Consider the following 18,559-nt stretch of genomic DNA (forward strand, 5'->3'; position numbering starts at 1 on the left):
GCCGTCTTGGGGGGGCGTCTTCGGGGGGCGTGAGGCATAGGAAGGAGGTGCGTCGCGAGGTGTTTTAGAGAGCTGTGTGGCCGCAGACCCGAATGGTGTCTGCGGCTTCAGCAGTGGCGTCCGGGAAAGTCTGTTAAGTGTTGAGGAAAAGTCGGGGTGAGTTCAGGACACCGGCGCAGTTTTAAGTTGAATTTTGGGTCCACAACGATTTACACAGGAAATGTTTGCATATTCAATGGTGGCCCTTCCAGTACACCTGCCTGAGGAACCAACGAGTAAACGGAGGGAGGAGGAATTTGGAGACGCACCAGATAAGGCTTACCGGGGAGGGAGACCTTCCTTTCTGGGGACGGTAGCGAACAGGTGGAGCCCTAGAGGTTGGGAGGTGTTAGCACCATCCGGTGCGTGGCGAGGCCGATGTGATACCCGTGGTCTTCAGTCTGGCTGGAGGGGTTCGCCACTGGCCACCATTTAAGGTAGTTTACAAATCACGTTAAGGTTTTGGACTTCAACCTGGAGTCATTGGAAGCCATTGAAGATTTTGATTTTAAAGAGTTTTACTTGCAGTGTGAAAATGGATCTGGAGTAGCAAGACTGGAGCCCTGTTAGGAGGCCATTATAATCTAGGTGAGAAATGAGGGTGTCCTGAATTAGCAGTTGGAATGGAGAGATAGTAAGGCATTTGAAACGCCATGACCTAATTATGTGTTAGAATTTGTAGGTTTCTGGCCAGAGCACTGGAATAATGGAATACAGAAAGAGTAAGTTTGGTGGGAAGAGAATACATACAGGTTTTTTAAATATATACAATTCACATATAAAATTCACCCTTTTAAAAATGTATGATTCAGTGGTTTTTAGGACATTCACAAAGTTATGCAACCGTCATCACTGTCTTAATTCCAGAACATTTTATAACCCCATTTGTAACGGTACAAATAGAAATCATTGTACCATTAGCATTCCCTCCCCATTCCCCCAACTCCATCCCCTAGCAATCACTAATGTGCTTTCTATTTCTGAGGATTTGCCGAGTGCGTACATTTTATATAAATGTGTTCATTCACACAATATGAGGTCTTTTCTGTCTGGCTTTTACTGAACATACTGATTTTAAGGTCCATGTTGTAGCGTGAATCGATTTATTTCTTTTAATGGCTGCATAATATTTCCTTGCATGGATGTACCACATTTTGTTTATTGTCAGTTGATTGACATTTGAGCTGTTTCTGTATTTGGCTATTATTAATGATGCTGTGGTGAACATTCATGTACAAGTTTTGTGTTTTTAGTTCACTTGGACATACAACTAGGTGAGTAATTGCTGGGTTGTACTACATTTGGTTCTGAGTGCTGAGTGCAAAATGCTAATAGAACTTTCAAGACCTATTTCTTTCCCAGCAACCTTGGTGTATCAGGATGGCATTCTAACCAAGTGAGCTACTCAGGCAGGGCCCAAGAACATTTTCCCTATGAAGTAGTTTAGGAGATATTACTTGGTTTTGGAAACCTAAGCTAGTTTGTAATATAATTTCCAATTGATTGGATCAGTTAGCACAAGAGTTGTAGGCAGCACAGAGGAATAGGTAGGGGGAGGTGTCTCTCATGTTTAGAGACAGAATTTTAATTTATAGTGGTGCCTGAGTGACAACATGGAAAGGCCAATGCCATTGAAAGAAGAAGGTATTACATTTCTGGAGAGAAGAGGCACGCCACGCGGCAGAATGATTTTGTCCAGGAGGCAGAAGCAGGAGCTAGGGGAAAGCTTAGGTCAGACCCTTTGTTCTGTGAGAAAGGCAAGGCAGGGCAGGGTAAATGTTTTAGGACTAGCTAGTTTGAGTAATTTTGGCAGGTCTAGGGCAGTAGCAGTGGTTTCTAGTTGCCATGTACCTGGTCCTGAGATGATTTAGGGCAGGGGTAATATTTGCTTGATCTGTGAGACTTAAAGGAGTTGATTATTTTGCATTTGAGAGGCTGCTTCCAAGTAAGTTGATTACTATCTTTAGGAATTAGCCCTGGAAAGGGCAGTCTTCCCACCAGCAAGATTTTTATGATGTCAAAACATAAGATACAGAAAAAAAATTTTTTTAAATGATTAAAGCACAGGGATGCAGCTGGGATGATGTGCAGGACAGTTGCAAAGGTGGCACTTATTTTTCTCCAAATTGAAAATTAAGGGCCTGAGTCTAATTTAGGATTTAAATCTCTTAAGAAGTGTGTAAGAAAACCTTCCTCTTCTGCAATCTAACCATAGAGGTTTTTAAAAATTTAATTAATTAATGTGTTTATTTATTTACTTTTTAAAAAGGTTTTTTAAAAAATTATTTATCTTTAGAGGGGAAGGGAAGGAGAGGAGAGAAATATCAATGTATGCTTGCCTCTTCTGGGTCCTCTGCTGGGAACTGGCCTGCAACCCAGGCATGTGCCCTGACTGGGAATCGAACTGCAATCCCCAACGAGGAGTGTAGCCTGCTCTTGGTGGCCTACAAGAACATAGTTGGGGGCCACTGGTCCACCTGGAGGACCTTACACAGGAAGTTGCAACTGATTGAGGACTATGGGGAGATAGTGGAGTTGGAGCTGCCATCCATCTGCACAACGGTCCTGGAATTGTTGGATAAGTATTTAATAGCCAACATAACTAATCCAGAGAGTAAGGTCTTCTCTGTATTCTACTATGAGATCCTGAATAACCCAGAGCTTGCCTGCACACTGGCTAAAATGGCTTTTGTTGAGGCCATTGCAGAACTCCATACACTGAATGGAAACCTATACAAAAACAGCACCCTCATCATGCAGATGCTTAGGGACACCCTCACATTATGGACCTCAGACAGTGCCGGAGAAAAATGTGACATGGCAGAATGGGCAGAAAACTAACTATGTACAGGGCGTTGTCCTTCTTCCCTCCAGAAACCTTTATACACATCTCCATTCCTTATTCCATTTGGGTTTGTTAGAGCAAAGAAACCCATTCATGTGTATGGAATCAACTGTTTATAGTCTTTCCACACTGCAGCTTTGGGAAAACTCCCATTTCTTGATTTGTGTTTGTCTTGGCCTTCCTGGTGTGCAGTTACTGCTGTACAAAAGTATTAATAGCTTCATTTCACATAAACATAAGTAACTTCCAAACACATAGAGGACTAAAAATGTATCTGGTATTAAAGTAATCTGAACCAGTTCTGTAAATGACTGTTTTGTGTTACTGTGAAGATATGAAAAGGTGGTTAATTACAGTTTAAGGAGTGTTTTACATAACTTCTTAATTTCTACATTCTCTCCCTTGCTCTGCTTTGGGGGCTTCCTTTTAGTAGTAGACAACTTTCCCTTCAGGTAGGAATCCAGAAGTATTAGATTGAATGAAAAAGCATTCAGCATTTCTGGGCTAGGAGTCACACATTGAAATGCCTCCTGTGTCATACAGTGGAGGGCTTGTATATCTGTAGCAACAGGGGAGTTCCTTTTTATTCTTCATTTGCTGCTGTTTTAGTTGACAGCTTCCCTTTCTAATAAAAGTGCACTTAAACCTCAGGAAAAAAAAAAACTGGGTGAAGGGTAATTGGGATTTAGAATGAGACATGATTCTTCCCTTTAAGGAACAAAGTTCTGGGGCAGCTTTCTCTTTGGACCAAGGTCAACCATGGGAGCCCCTTTGACCTGGACCTTATTGTGATTTAGCTTCAGGAGAAGTCTGAGGTTTGCACTATTCCACTAGAACTAGGCAGGAGTCATACTCAATGTGACTAAACTAAAGGAGGCGTCCGGAAACAATGTTATTAGATCCATGTTATTTTATTGGGAATACTGCAGCATTTGTGGCAGAGCTGCACTGCTAAATCACGCAAGCTAGTAACATGAAGGAACACTTAATATATTAAAAAGTCAGGATTGCCCTGACTGGTGTGGCTTGGTTGAGCGTTTCATGAAATAAAAGGTCATTTTCAATTCCCGGTCAGAGCACATGCTTGGATTGCAGGTTCACTTCCTGGTAAGGGCGCATACGAGAGGCAACTGATAAATGTTTCTCTCCCTGTCTTCCTCCCCTAACCTTCTCTGAAAATAAATAAATAAAATCTTTTTTTAAAAAGGTTAGGATTATCCTTTTGTCTTCCAAGGCTTCTGATAAGCCTTCCAAGGTTTATCAGAAAGAAAATGGATGCAGAAATGTGTGAAAAAATTAAGACAATGTATTTCAAGTAGAGGCTCTTTCCAGGCCCATAGTAGTAGATCATTTTTTGGGTCCAGGGGAAACAAGCAAAAGTTGAATATGCTATGATTGTCACTTCCTTACCCTCCTGGAATATTTCCTTTGAAAACTTTTGGCATCTTACATTGAGTTAATGTTTTAAACAGTTTTGTGGAAGAAGTGAAAGGCCGTTGTTCCAGTTCTGTGGTTTGGTTATAAATCAAAACCAAAATTTGCCTAGCTCCCTCTCATTTATCTTGGCAAGGGTTGGGAAGAGGGCAGATTGAACAAGGGAAGGGTTGTCTGCTTTCCCAGTGCTTTTTACTCTTGTATAATCCTGTTTCCTACACTGCCAAAATTGTTGGAATCAGGAGGGGAAATAATTATTACATGTCAAAGTGGACAGAAGTCATTCTAGAGTATGCCACATTTCTCTCTTGTCTGCCACTGCTCCCTTCAGTGTAATATAGCTCTATTAATTTTGCTAGATGGGTTTAAGGGGAGATTCCATGCAGATTTGCTGAGACCAAATCTTCCATTTGCTTGCCTCAACTGCAAAGCAGCATTTTTCCTAGTAAAGTTAATAATGGCACTCATAATTTCAGTGTTAAAATTAAGTCATCTTTCACTTAATACAATTAAGATGGCACCACTCCCCTAAGTGATGTACAGGTTAAATGTGATTCCTGTAGCCTTACCCTGGCTGGTGTGGTTCAGTGGATTCAGTGCCAGCCTGCAAACGAAAGGGTCATCAGTTCAATTCCCAGTTTGGGCACATGCCTGGGTTGTGGGCCAGGTCCCCAGTAGGGGATATGTGAGAGGCAACCACACATTGATGTTTCTCTCCCTCTTTAAAAATAAAGTATTTTTAAAAAATTCCAATAGCCATTTTCCTCTTAAATGGAAAAACTGATTTTAAAGTTCATATGGAATTTCAAGGAATAAGTAACCAGAACAGTCTTGGAAAAAACAGAGTTGAAGGATGCATACTTCTGATTTGAAAACTTACTATAAAGCTACAGTAATCAAGACTGTTACTGACATAAGACTAGACGTACAGATATGGAATAGAATTGAGAGTCCAGAAATAAACCTATGCATTCACAGACTATTAATTTTGGCCAAGAATGCCATTTATTTTATTTTATTTTTTTAAAATTGATTATGCTGTTACAGTTGTTCTATTCCCCTCCACCCTACCCCCCATTCCCACCATTACCCCCCTTTAGTTTATGACCATGTGTCTCAAGTCCTTTAGATTCTATATTTCCCATGCTATTCTTGCCCCCCCATCTATTTTCTTTCTACTGTCTATGCTACTTATTTTCTGTACCTTCTCCCCCCATCTCCTCCTCCCACTCCCCTGTTGCTAACCCTCCTTGAGATCTTCATTTCTATGTTTCCACTCCTGCTCTAGCTGTCCTTTTAGTTTGCTTTTGTTTTAGGTGTGGTTGTTAATAACTGTGAGTTTGTTGTCCTTTCACTGTTCATGTTTCTTTAACTTCTTTTTCTTAGATAAGTCCCTTTAACATTTCATATAATAAGGGCTTGGTGATGATGAACTCCTTGAATTTGATCTTATCTGAGAAGCACCTTATCTGTCCTTCCATTCTAAATGAAAGTTTTGCTGGGTAGAGCAATCTTGGTTGTAGGTCTTTGGATTTCATGACTTGGAATACCTCTTTCCAGCCCCTTCTTGCCTGCCATTTAATGGGGAAAGAATAATCCTTTGAATGAATGGTGCTGGGGTGACCTTGGATGTGATAATGGACCCAAGATATGACACCAAAAGCAAAGGAAAGCAATGAAAGATAAGTTGGATTTTATCAGAATTTAAAACTTTTGTGCTTCAAAGAATACTATCAAGAAAGGGAAAGACAATTCCTAGGATGGGAGAAAATACTTGAAAATCTTGTATCTAATGGGGTCCAGTATGCACAGCATACAAAGAACTGTTACAACACAACTGCAGAAAGACAGACAACCCAGTTAGAAAATGGGCAAAATACTTGAAAAGATATTTCTCTGAAAAAGGTATACAAATGGCTAACAAGCCCCCCCAAAGATGCTCAACATCATTAGTCATTAGAGAAATGCAAGTGAAAACCACAATGAGATACCATTTTATATTCACTAGGAGAGCTGTTTAAAAAAACACAAACCCAAAACAGAAAGTAAGTGTTGGCAAGGATGTGAAGAAAGTGGAACCCTCATATATGTCTAGAGGTTCATAATGGTGTAGATGCTGTAGAAAACAATTTAGTGATTCTTCAACAGGTTAAACAGAAATACCATGTGACCCAGTAATTCTATTCCTAGGTATTTGCCTAAAGAACTGGGGAAAAAAAAAAAAAAAAAAGGTGTTCAAACAAAAACTTGTACTCCTACTCAACAATAGCCAGAAGGAAGAAACATTCCAAATGCCCTTCAGTGGATGAATGGGTACACAAAATGTGGTATATACAGTGAAAAACATGTTATAATACATATTTGCTTATTTTTAATGATTGTACTAATGAGCCTTTTATTTTTAAAAGTGTGCCAGGTTCCATTTACTGCCTCACTAAGTACTTCATTGGGTTAGGCAAGTGGTATGAGGAAAATTCATGAGTATGCATTTCCTTTCAAAAGTTCACATTTTATACTTATGTCACATTCCTTTAGTCATATCATTTACCATGTTTAGTCCTATTCACATGATTGGGTAACAAACATTTTTCAGAGATTGAAAAGCTGCATATAGTTAGTATAGGAACATTTTAGTTTTGAACCTGAGCTGGCCCCAAATAAATACTGAATTTTACGTCTAGGAAGAAAAGAACATTTATGAATTGTCTCCTAGGCATTTTCTTTGGTCTTTTCCATCTATTATCTCCTTTAATCCTTTGAAAAGCCCTACGGGATAAATATTATTATACTTATTTATAAATGAGGAAGTTGGCCTAGGGTAAATAATTTGGAAAGGTCACAGAGCTAATAAAGCTGATCCAAAACTCAGCCCAGATCTGTCTAAATACAAATTGATCGCCTCACCAAATTATACTTCTTCCCCAAATCCCAGGGAATCTGAGGTTTACATTTTTGTGATTGGCTACTACCACATCTTTTTTTTTTTTTTATCTTAATAGGAACTTCTAGTCCATTGACCCCTTAGCCTTCTCTTCACATTCTTACACAGCTAAGTGGGCCATCATGCCTGTAATCTTACCAGTACCCTACCTAACCTCCTGTGTTTAGTCTTATCCATATATATATATATATATATATATATATATATATACACACCTTTTTAAGTTTCTTAATCTACATACTTCCCCTCTTTTTCCTTATCATGCATCTGCTGACAGACATTGGCAGTGATTCGTAGTAGGGTTTTCCACAGTTTGGGTTTTGTTGATTACCGTATTTGTAGTACAGTTTGATGTGTTCCTCTGCCCTCTATAATTCCTGCAAATTTACAGCTGGATCAGACTTGGATTTAATCCCTTTGGTATGACTATAGATAGTGGTGTATTTATCAGGATGCATATAATGTCTGGTTTTTAGTTTGTTGTTTTTTTATAATAGCAGCCATTATTATTTAGTCCCTAGTTCTGTTATTGCACTGGAGATTGTATGATAGTGATATTCTAAATATAATTTTGTTTTCAAATATTAGCTGGGACAATTTTATAAGGCCAACCTGCCCCATATCTACTATTAAGTTACTCAGTGGTATAGTTTACATAGGAGAGACAGAGTCACATCTTTGACTCTTTCCTTCGTCCAGTTTTCAAAGTAATGAGTTGGTTTTGTCATCTCCAGAAGGTACCAGTAGTTTTTCAAATATCATTACAAGCACTCTGTCCCTCTCAGGAGCACGCCTGTAACTTTCCCTTCCCTCTCTTCGTCCCAGGTGCCTTGCCTTTGCCTTTCTCTCTCCTAGACTCCAACAACCCTTTTATGTATGTAACTTGTTTCCTGAGCCTACACACTGCAGCTGGCTCACTTCTACTACCTCTGTAACTTTCTCTTATATCTTGAAAAAAATAATTATTCATGGATTTGAATTATTCTGTGGTTTTCAATTCATTGAAGTTACTATCCTTGTTGAAGCTCAAATGATCCTGTCTTTGGCCAGTGGGGAAGCCCCTTCAACTTGGCCCCTGAGTCCCTCTGACACAGCCCTAGTAGTCATTGATTGCTTCCCTGAAATCTGGAGTAGGAGAGGCACGCCTTTTACCTATATCCTCTCAGGGTTCTTTTTGTCTGGGCCTGAGAATTAAATTGATGTAAGACAGATCAACAGGAAAAAAGCATATATACTTAATACAAATTTTACGTGACACAGGAACCTTCATAATGAAGACCCAAAGAAATTATAAAATTTACTTGCTGTTATATTAAATGGAGAGAGACGGTTGTGGAAAGTGACTAAACTGTAGGGGAAGGCTAAAGAAAGATGAGAATTATTTTTAACAAGGTTTTTTTAAAAAAATAGAATTCTCTCAGTTTCAACTTCTCTTTGATGATGAGACTGTTACTGTCCTTCTGCTATAGGGAGGACATCTCTCATACAGGAATTTCATCTCCTGTTTTGAGAAAAAGAAGAAAAATCAGAGTGTTGTGTTTTTGTTTTTTTGTATCTGGGCTGTGTTCAAGTCCCTTTAGCTGAAATGATCAATATGCCAAACCTGCTTGTTTTGAAGTGACATGTTCTGAACTCCTTCACTGGTATGTCAAGATGTTTTAGACTCATTCATTTCCCATCTCCACACTTGGAATTAGGTATTTCTCCAAGAAACCTTGGTTTCTTTTAGTGGGAAATTGTCATTCAAAACCACAATCTTGATGCTAGGAATGCTCTTTGGTACCAGACTGGCCATTGCTTCTAGGCCTTTTCCGCCATCGGAGCTAGGAGAGTGTGTGTATGTGTAAGAGAGAAAATACCTTGTGGGTTCATACTGTTTCTATCTGAGTTCAGTGTTTTTGCATAATGTCTTCTATGTGACATATGTATTTATTTTGTCTATATTAAGAACCCTGATTTTCAAGGATACAGAGGAGGATAGAAAGAGAAGAAAATATTCCAGAATTACTTTTGTTTTATTCTATATTACACATACAGCAGTCTATATATCAAATACTATCACAACTGGTTATGGTTATTGGAAAAATTAAAAAGATTTTTTTGCTTATACTATTTCTAGTCTCCTTTCACTTTTTTTTACAATGTACTGTGTCTGCATTGTCAGATCATATAGGCATTACATACTATTATCTCCTTTAACCCTCATTTTGTTTTGTTTTATAAGTAACTATATCTAACTCATCAGTTCCTTATGTTGATGTCTTCTGATTACTCTCTGTGGTTCTCTACTATGTTCTTTATTTAGCACTCACGAGAACAATATTCCCTGAGTTCTTGCATGTTAGTGATGGTGCAATATATATACTTGAAGGTCATTGGTTTTCCTGGCTAGAAAATTCTTGGATCACACTTCTTTTTTCCTTGAGTATTTTAAATCTGTGTCTCCCATTTTCTTCTGGCTCAAGTGTCACTATCAAAAAGTCTGATGGAAATGATTTAAAATATATTTATAACTTTCTTTTCCTTTTGAGTCACACACTCATTTTTAATGTTTTTATCCTCACCTGAGGATATGTTTACTGATTTTAGAGTGAGAGAAAGGGAGAGAGGAGAGAGAAACAGTGTGAGACAGAAACATTGATTGGTCGTCTTCTGTACACACCCTGACGAGGGATCCAACCTAAAACCCAGTTATATGCCCTGACCAGGAATTGAACCTGCAACATTTTGGAGTACGGGACAACATTCCAACCACGTGAGCAACCCAGACAGGGCTCATTTTTAGTTTTTAGCATTTATTCTGATTCTAGCTTTGGTTTCTTTTCCAGAAACCCCATTATCTGAGTGTTTTGTTTTTTTTTTTGCCAATCTTCAACATTTGTAACTTTATCTTAGATTGTTTTTACCTTTATTTTTGTTTTTCATTAAAGTCTTTTTTTACCTGCTAGTTATCTTAAAAGAGTAGTTAAGTGTTTATTTGCTCTCATATTTTTTCTACTTTAGTATTTATTTCAGAAGTTTTTTCTTTTATTTCTAATTCTTAAATTGTTGAATTTCTGAATTTTTAAATTCATGTTATAGAATCTCAAGTATAAATTATTTTCATGTATAAAATTCTTTCATGTATTGTTTCAGTTATAATATTCTTTCATGTCTTGTATAACAGTCTTAATGTTTTTAAGCTTGTTTTTAAAAGTACATTACAGTTTTTAAGTATATTTTATTGATTATGCTATTACAGCTGTCCCATTTTTCCCCTTTTTTCCCCTTTATTTCCCTTTTCCCTGCACCTCCCCTCCCACCAGCATTCCACTCCCTTCATGTCCATGAGTCATACATATAAGTTCTTTTGCTTCTCCATTTCCTATGCTGTTCTTAACTTCCCCCGTCTATTTTGTACCTACCATTTATGCTGCTTATTACGTGTACCTTTCCCCCCATTCTCCCCTCTCTCCCTCCCTGCTGATAACTCTCCAGGTGATCTCCATTTCTCTGATTCTGTTCCCATTCTAGTTGTTTGCTTAGTTTGTTTTTGTTTTTGTTTTGTTTTGTTGTTGATAGTTGTGAGTTTCTTGTCATTTTATTGTTCATATTTTCATCTTTTTCTTGATAAGTCCCTTTAACATTTCATATAATAAGGGTTTGGTGGTGATGAACTCCTTTAACTAGATGTTCTCTGGATAGTACTTTATCTGCCCTTCCATTCTAAATGAAAGCTTTGCCAGATAGAGCAATCTTGGTTGTAGGTCCTTGCCTTTCATGACTTTGAATACTTCTTTCCAGATGCTTCTTGCCTGTAAGGTCTCTTTTGAGAAATCAGCTGAGTCTTATGGGAACTCCTGTGTAGGTAACTGTCTCCTTTTCTCTTGCTGCTTTTAAGATTCTCTCCTTATCTTTAATCTTGGGTAATGTTATAATGATGTGCTTTGGTGTGTTCTTCCTTGGGTCCAACTTCTTTGGGGCTTTCTGAGCTTCTTGGACTTCCTGAAAGTCTATTTCCTTCACCAGATTGGGGAAGATTTCCTTCATTACTTTTCCAAATAAGTTTTCCATTTCTTGCTCTTCCTCTTCTCCTCCTGGCACCCCTATGATTTGGATGTTGGAAGGTTTAAAATTGTCACAGAGGTTCCTAAGCCTCTCCTCTCTTTTTTTTTTTTCTTTGAATTCTTCTTTCTTTTATGCTGTTCTGGTTGAATGTGCATTTCTTCCTTCTGGTCCAAATCATTGATTTGAGTCCTGGTTTCCTTCCCTTCACTGTTGGTTCCCTTTATTTCACTTTTCACAGCCTTCACTTATTCCTCTATTTTGTGACCATACCAACCAATTCTGTGATCATCCTGATTATCAGTGTTTTGAACTCTGCATTGGATAGGTTGGCTATCTCTTCATTAGGTAGTTGTATTTTTTTCTGGAGCTTTGATCTGTTCTTTCACTTGGATCATTTTTTTGTCTCAGCGCACCTGTTATGTAGTAAGGAATGGTGACTGAGGTATTTGCCAGAGTGGGGCCACCCACTTCGAGTTTGGCCCTGTATATGGAGGAGGCTTCTGAGATGGAGCAATGTGGCTTGTTTAGCTCTTTGCCAGCTTCCAGTCCTCTCTGCCGCTACCCACAAGTAAATTGGGCTCCTCTGGTACTGATTCCTGGGTGAGTGGTTTTGTGTATATTCTGGGACCCTGTGGATCTCTCCAAAAAACTCTTCTGTGAGGCTGGGCACTTGTCCCATTGCCTCAACCCCCACAGGTTTTTTTAGTTAGAGGCTTTCAGGCTCTATTTCCTGTACTGGAAACCAGGGTGTTTGTGTGGTCTGTCTGGCTCCCCAGTTGTTCCTCCCAGTCTACTGCACTGTAAATATGGGACCACGCACTCTGCCAGATAATGCCTGGGCCGGTCCACCAGCCGCTTCCTTGCAGAGGGTCCTCTCTGCCTGGTTGCTTGTCTCTACTCTTCCTACTGGTTGGATGAACGTTTCTTCTTTAACTCCTTGGTTGTCAGACTTCCATACAGTTCAGTATTCTGTCAGTTCTGGTTGTTTTTGTTTTTAAATGTGTTGTCCTTCTTCTGGTTGTGAGAGGAGGTACAGTGTATCCACCTATGCCTCTGTCTTGTCCAGAAGTCTCTGGGATTTCATAAGAATTTTAAGATAGATTTTCCTATTTTTTCGAAAACATCATTGAGATTTTGGTAGGAATTACATGCATCAGTAGATAGTTTTGGGTAATAGTGACATTTTAACAATACTAAGTCTTCCAGTTCTAGAACATGGGATGCATTACAATTTATTATGTCTTCTTTGATTCCTTTGAGCAATGATTTGTACTTTTTAGTGTATGTCTTTTGCCTCTCTGGTTAAGTTTGTTCCCAAGTATTTTAATTTTTTTGATGATATTGTACATGGAATTCTTTCCATTTCCTTTTAGGGTTCATTGTTAGTTTGTAGAAATGTAACCGATCCTCTGTTGCTTTCTACTCTCTATTTATCTGTACTCTATTTTTTCCTTCTTCCTACTAGCTTTGAGTTTGGTTTACTTTCTTTCTTTTTTTCCTTAAGGTGTAAAGTTAGGCTACCAATATGAGATAGCCTTGTTTAATGTAAACATTTACAGCTATAAATTTCCTTCAGCACTGCTTTTGCTGCATCCCAGAGTCTTAGTAGTTGTGTTTTCATTTTCATCTGCCTCATAGTATTTTGTAACTTCATCGATTTCTTCTTTGACCCATTGGTTGTTTGAGTGCATGTCGATTAACTCTATATATTTGTGGATTTTCCCATTTTCTTCTGTCTTTGATTTCTAGTTTCATCCTGTTGTCATCAGAAAAGATGGTTTGTGTTTCAGTCATGTGTCACCTAACAATGGGGATATGTTTTGAGAAATGTGTCATTAGGCAATTTCATCATTGTGTGAACTGCATCAAGTGTACTTGCACAAACCTGGATGGTATAGCCTACTGCACACCTAGGCCATCTAGTGGTATAGCCTATTCCTTCTAGACTATAGACCTAGCATATTACTGCATGGTCTCATACGAGATTGACCTCATATGAGATTGATTTAATCTCATATTGTTATAATATGAGATTATAATCCTATTATAATCCTGACACCACCATTATTGACCAAAATGTTAAATAGCATATGGCTGTATTTTAGTCTTTTTATGTTTGTTAAGACATCTCTGATCTAATATATGGTTTGTATATATGGTTATAACCGGCAGTGTGGTGGGTTTGTTTACACCAGCATCACCACAAACAGGCTAATAGTGTTGTGCTACGACCTTACAATTTGGAAGGACACTAGGATTTGGAATTTCTCAGCTCTATTATAATCTCATATTGTTATGAGATTAAATCAAGCACAAGAGAAAATGATACAAGAAAAAGACATGGTAAGCTTGAGATGTGTGAGGCCATTACTGGTATAACATGGTGTACTGTTGCACAGCACTTAAAAAAAAATAAGTAGAGCCCTGGCTGGTGTAGCTCAGTGGATTGAGTGTGGGCCTGTGAACCAGAGTATCGTGGTTCGATTACCAGTCGGGGCACATGCCTGGGTTGCAGGCCAGTTCCCAGCGGGGGACACAGGAGAGGCAACCATACATTGATATTTCTCTCCTTATCTCCTTCCTTTCCCCTCTAAAGATAAATAAATAAAATCTTTAAAAATTAGGAAGAAAGAGTAGACTCTAAAATAATTATTAAAAGTACAGTATATTAGATACATAAACCAGTAACATAGTCTCTTATTATGAAATATTACATACTGTATATAATTGTATATGTTATGCCTTTATATAACCGGCAGTGTGGTGGGTTTGTTTACACCAGCATCACCACAAACAGGCTAATAGTGTTGTGCTATGACCTTACAATGGCTTCAGAGACACTAGGATTTGGAATTTCTCAGCTCTATTATAATCCTGACACCACCATTATTGACCAAAATGTTAAATAGCATATGGCTGTATTTCAGTCTTTTTATGTTTGTTAAGACATCTCTGATCTAATATATGGTTTGTCCTAGAGATTATTCCATGTACACTTAAGAAAAATGTGTATTCTACTGTTATTGGTTGGAGTGTTCTGTGTATTCCTATTAAGTCCAATTGACTTACAGTGTTATTCTAGTACTCTGTTTCCTTATTGAGCTTCTTTGTTTGTTTTGTTCATTATTAAAAGCAGAGTATTGAAATCTCCTACTATTTTTCCAGAGCTGTCTGTTTTTTCTTTCAGTTCTCTCAATGTTGTTTCATATATTTAGGAGCTCTAATGTTTGGTACTTATGTATTTATAATATTATTCTATCTTCCTGATGAAGTGACCCTTTTATTTCCATGTGTCCTTCTTTGTCTCTTGTAATGGTTTTTTCTTAAAGCCATCTGATATTAGTATATGAACCACTCCAGCATTCTATTTGCATGGAATATCTTTTTCTATCATTTCACTTTCAACGTATTTGTGACTTTAGACCTAAAGTGTGTTTCTTGTCAACAGCATATACTTTGAATGTGGTTTTAATCCATTCTGCCAATCTGTGCTTTTTGATTGGGGAAATTAAAAATTTACTTACATTTAACATAATCATCAGTAAGGACTTACATTTACATTTTGTTATTTTTTCGGATGTCATAGCTTTTTGTTTCTTAATTCCTTCATTACTACCTTCTTTTGTATCTGGTTGGCTTTGGGTGGTGACATTGTGATTCCTTTCTCACTTCCTTTTGTGTATATTCTCCATACTTTTCTTTGTGGTTATGGAGATTACAGATAACATTCTAAAGTTTAACGATCTAAATTGTATTTATATCAACTCAACTTTAATCTCCCACAAAATCTACTTCTCTATAGCTCTGTCCCCCTCCCCACTTTAAGTTATTAATGTACTTAAATATAGTTATAAATTATGTACTTACATGTTGTGTACCCACTAACACATATTTTTAATTATTTTTATGCATTTGTCTATTAAATTCTGTAGAAAATAAGAAGTGGAGCCCCGGCTGGTGTGGCTCAGTGGATTGAGTGCTGGCCTGCAAACCAAAGGGTTGCCTGTTTGATTCCCAGTCAGGATACATGCTTGGGTTGCAGGCCAGGTTCCCAGTAGTGGGCATGCAAGAGGCAACCACACATTGATGTTTTTCTCCTTCTCTTTCTCCCTCCATTCCCCTCTTTCTAATAATACTAAATAAATAAAATCTTAAAAAAAAAAGAAAATAAGAACTAGAGTTACAAACCAATACTACAGTAATTTACCTTTACACTTAGCCACATCTTTGTATATGTGTGTTATGTACCACTGAGTTGGCTGTGACTCCCAGCAACCCTAGGAATGAGTGATGTCCACAATGTCCTTTCATCATCAGCCCTGCCCAACTCCTATAGACTTATGCCTATAGCTTCTTATATGGAGTAAATCTATCTCATATTTGGTTTTCCTTTTTTCCTGCTGCCATCTATCTTCTATCTTTATACAGCTGCAAGTCATTTTCTAGCATACTTTCCTTTCAACCAGAAGGACTCCCCTTAGCATTTCTTTTCAAGTAGGTCTAGGGTAACAGACTACATCAGCTTTTGTTTATTTAGGACCATCTTAATGTCTCCCTCATTTTGAAAGACAATTTTTCCACATATGAAATTCTAAGTTGTTGGGGTTTTTTTCCTTCCAGCACTTTAAATGTATCATCTGCTATGACCTCAAAGGTTTCTGTTGAGAAACAAGCTGAGTGTCTTATTGAAGATACTTTGTACATAGTGGGTCACTTCTCTCTTGTTGCTTCCAAGATACTCTGTCTTTATCTTTCAATAATTTGATTATGCTGTGTCTTAGTGTGGGTCTCTTTTAGTTTATTCTACTGATTAATTGAGCTCCTTGGATTTGTAGATTCATGCCTTTCATCATATTTGGAAAGGTTTTCAGCAATTATTTCTTCAAATCTCTCTTCTCTAGTGCTCTTTTTTTATGAGTATCATAAGCTGTACATTGGTCTACTTATGGTGTTTCACAAATCTCTTAGACTCCGTTCACTTTTCTTTATTCCTTTTTCTTTCTGACCCTTAGACTTGGTAATTTCAAGTGCCTTCTAGTATCTGATTCTTTCTTTTGCCTGTTCATATCTGCTGTTGAATCTCTCTAGTGAATTTTCTAATTCAGTTATTGTATTTTTTAGCTCCAGAGTTTAGTTTGGTTCTTTTTTATAATTTCTCTCTTTGTTGGTATTCTCATTTTGTTTGTATTTCATTGTCCTGATCTGAATTCATCTTTTTCCATGGTTTCTTTTAGCTCTTTGAGCATATTTAAGACAGTTGTTTTCAAGTCTTTGTTTAGTAATCAGTTTTTGTCTGATGTTTGTGCTTCCACAAGGATGATTTTTGCCAATTTATATTGTTCCTTTGGATAGGCTGAGCATATTTAAGACAGTTGTTTTCAAGTCTTTGTTTAGTAATCAGTTTTTGTCTGATGTTTGTGCTTCCACAAGGATGATTTTTGCCAATTTATATTGTTCCTTTGGATAGGCCGTGTTTTCTTGTTTCTTTTTGTATGTCTTTTGCTGTTGTCAAAAATTAGGTATTTGACTTCCAGCCAAGATGAAGGCATAGGTGAAAACACTGTGCCTCCTCGTACAACTAAAATTAAGGACAACAAAGATTTAGAAACAAAAACACAACCAGAACAGATAGAAAATGGAACTATATGGAAGTCTGACACCCATTCAACCAGACGGTAAGAAGGGCAGAGTTGGTGGCCGGTGGAGTGGGGTCGTGGCAGGAAAAGGTAGTGGCTGCCAGACCTGGGAGCGCAGGTGGCAGGGGGCTGACCTCAGTCACACATTTGTGCGCAGATAAACTAAGCAAAAATGGGCAACGAGACAGACCTCGCAACCCAGGGCTCCAGCACCAGGAAATAAAGCCTAAAGGCACCATTGAAAAGGTGCCGGGAGAGACTCCTAGCCTCACAGGAGAATTTGTTGGAGTGATCCACAGGGTCCTAGAACATACACAAGCCCACCCATCCAGGACCCAGCATCAGAAGGGCCCAATTTTCTTGTGGGAAGTGGCAGAGGATTTGAAATCCAAGAGAACAGAACAAGTGCCATTGTTACCTCTCTGACTCCGCCGCCACATACGTTGTCACAACCCAGTGACTGAGTTGCCCTGCCCTGGTGAACACCTAAGGCTCCATCACTCATATGTAACAGGTACAACCTGACCCCCGCAAAAAAGAAAAAGAAAAAAAAGGCCCAAATGGAAGAACAGATCAAAGCTCCACAGCAAATACGACTAAACAATGAAGAGACAGCCAACCTCTCAGACACACAGTTTAAAGCACTGGTGGTTAGGATGCTCACAGAATTGGTTGAATTTGGTTACAAATTAGATGAAAAAAATGAAGGCTACATTAAGTGAAATGAAATAAAATGTACGGGGAACCAATAGTGATGGGAAGAAAACTGGGATTCAGATCAATGGAGTGGACCAGAAGGAAGAAAGAAACAAGTGAACAGAAAAGAATGAAGAAACAAGAATGCAAAAAAAATTAGGAGCCTCCAGGACATCTTTAAATGTTACAACATCTGAGTTATATGGGGTACCAGAAGGGGAAGAGGAAGAGCAACAAGTGGAAAACTTATCTGAACAAATAATAAAGGAGAACTTCCCCAATCCAGCAAAGAAAATAGTCTTCTGGGACATCCAGGAAGCTCAGAGAGTCCCAAAGAAGGTGGACCCAAGGAGGAACATACCAAGGCACATCATCATTAAGTTACCCAAGATTAAAATGAAGGAGAGAATTCTAGAAGCAGCAAGAGATAAGGAGACAGTCACTTACAAAGGAGTTCCTATAAGACTGTCAGCTGATTTCTCAAAAGAGACCTTATAGGCAAGAAGGGGCTGGAAAGACATATTCAAAGTCATGAAAGGCAGGACTTCCGCCAAGATGGAGGTGTAGGTGGAAACACTTTACCTTCTTGTACAACCAAATCTAAAAACAACAAAGTTTTAGCAACAGTAAACGCAGCCAAGTCACAGAAAATCGAACAATATGGAGTCCGACAACAATGAACGATCAGCTAAACCGGTGAGACGGGCGGAGCCAGCAGTGGAGCAGTCAGGCAAAAAAGATCCCCTGACCCAGGTGCACAGGCAGCCAAGGGCGCAGATCCCAGGTATGGGGTAGTGACAGGTGGACCCAGTGAAGACACGGGGCAGCTGGCTGACCGCGGTCGCGCATTTGTGCGAGGATAAACCAGTGAAGGGATGAGCATTGAGACAGACTGTTCAGGCCCCAGCACAAGGCAGCAGG

The 18,559-nt window shown here is 38.5% G+C and overlaps 1 long non-coding RNA gene across 1 annotated transcript in view; it reads left to right on the forward strand.

Moving 5' to 3' along the window:
- The first annotated feature begins 44 nt into the window (after positions 1-44).
- Positions 45-18,559, forward strand: part of LOC128628338 (uncharacterized) — a 33,285-nt gene continuing 14,770 nt past the window's right edge. The window contains exons 1-2 of the long non-coding RNA XR_008392717.1: positions 45-476; positions 568-627. This is a non-coding gene — a long non-coding RNA (uncharacterized LOC128628338). The remainder of the gene's footprint in view (positions 477-567; positions 628-18,559) is intronic.

The sequence above is a fragment of the Artibeus jamaicensis genome, unplaced genomic scaffold (assembly GCF_021234435.1).
Source record: "Artibeus jamaicensis isolate MK-2021 breed Jamaican fruit bat unplaced genomic scaffold, CSHL_Jam_final contig_700, whole genome shotgun sequence".
NCBI classification, from domain to species: Eukaryota; Metazoa; Chordata; class Mammalia; order Chiroptera; family Phyllostomidae; genus Artibeus; species Artibeus jamaicensis.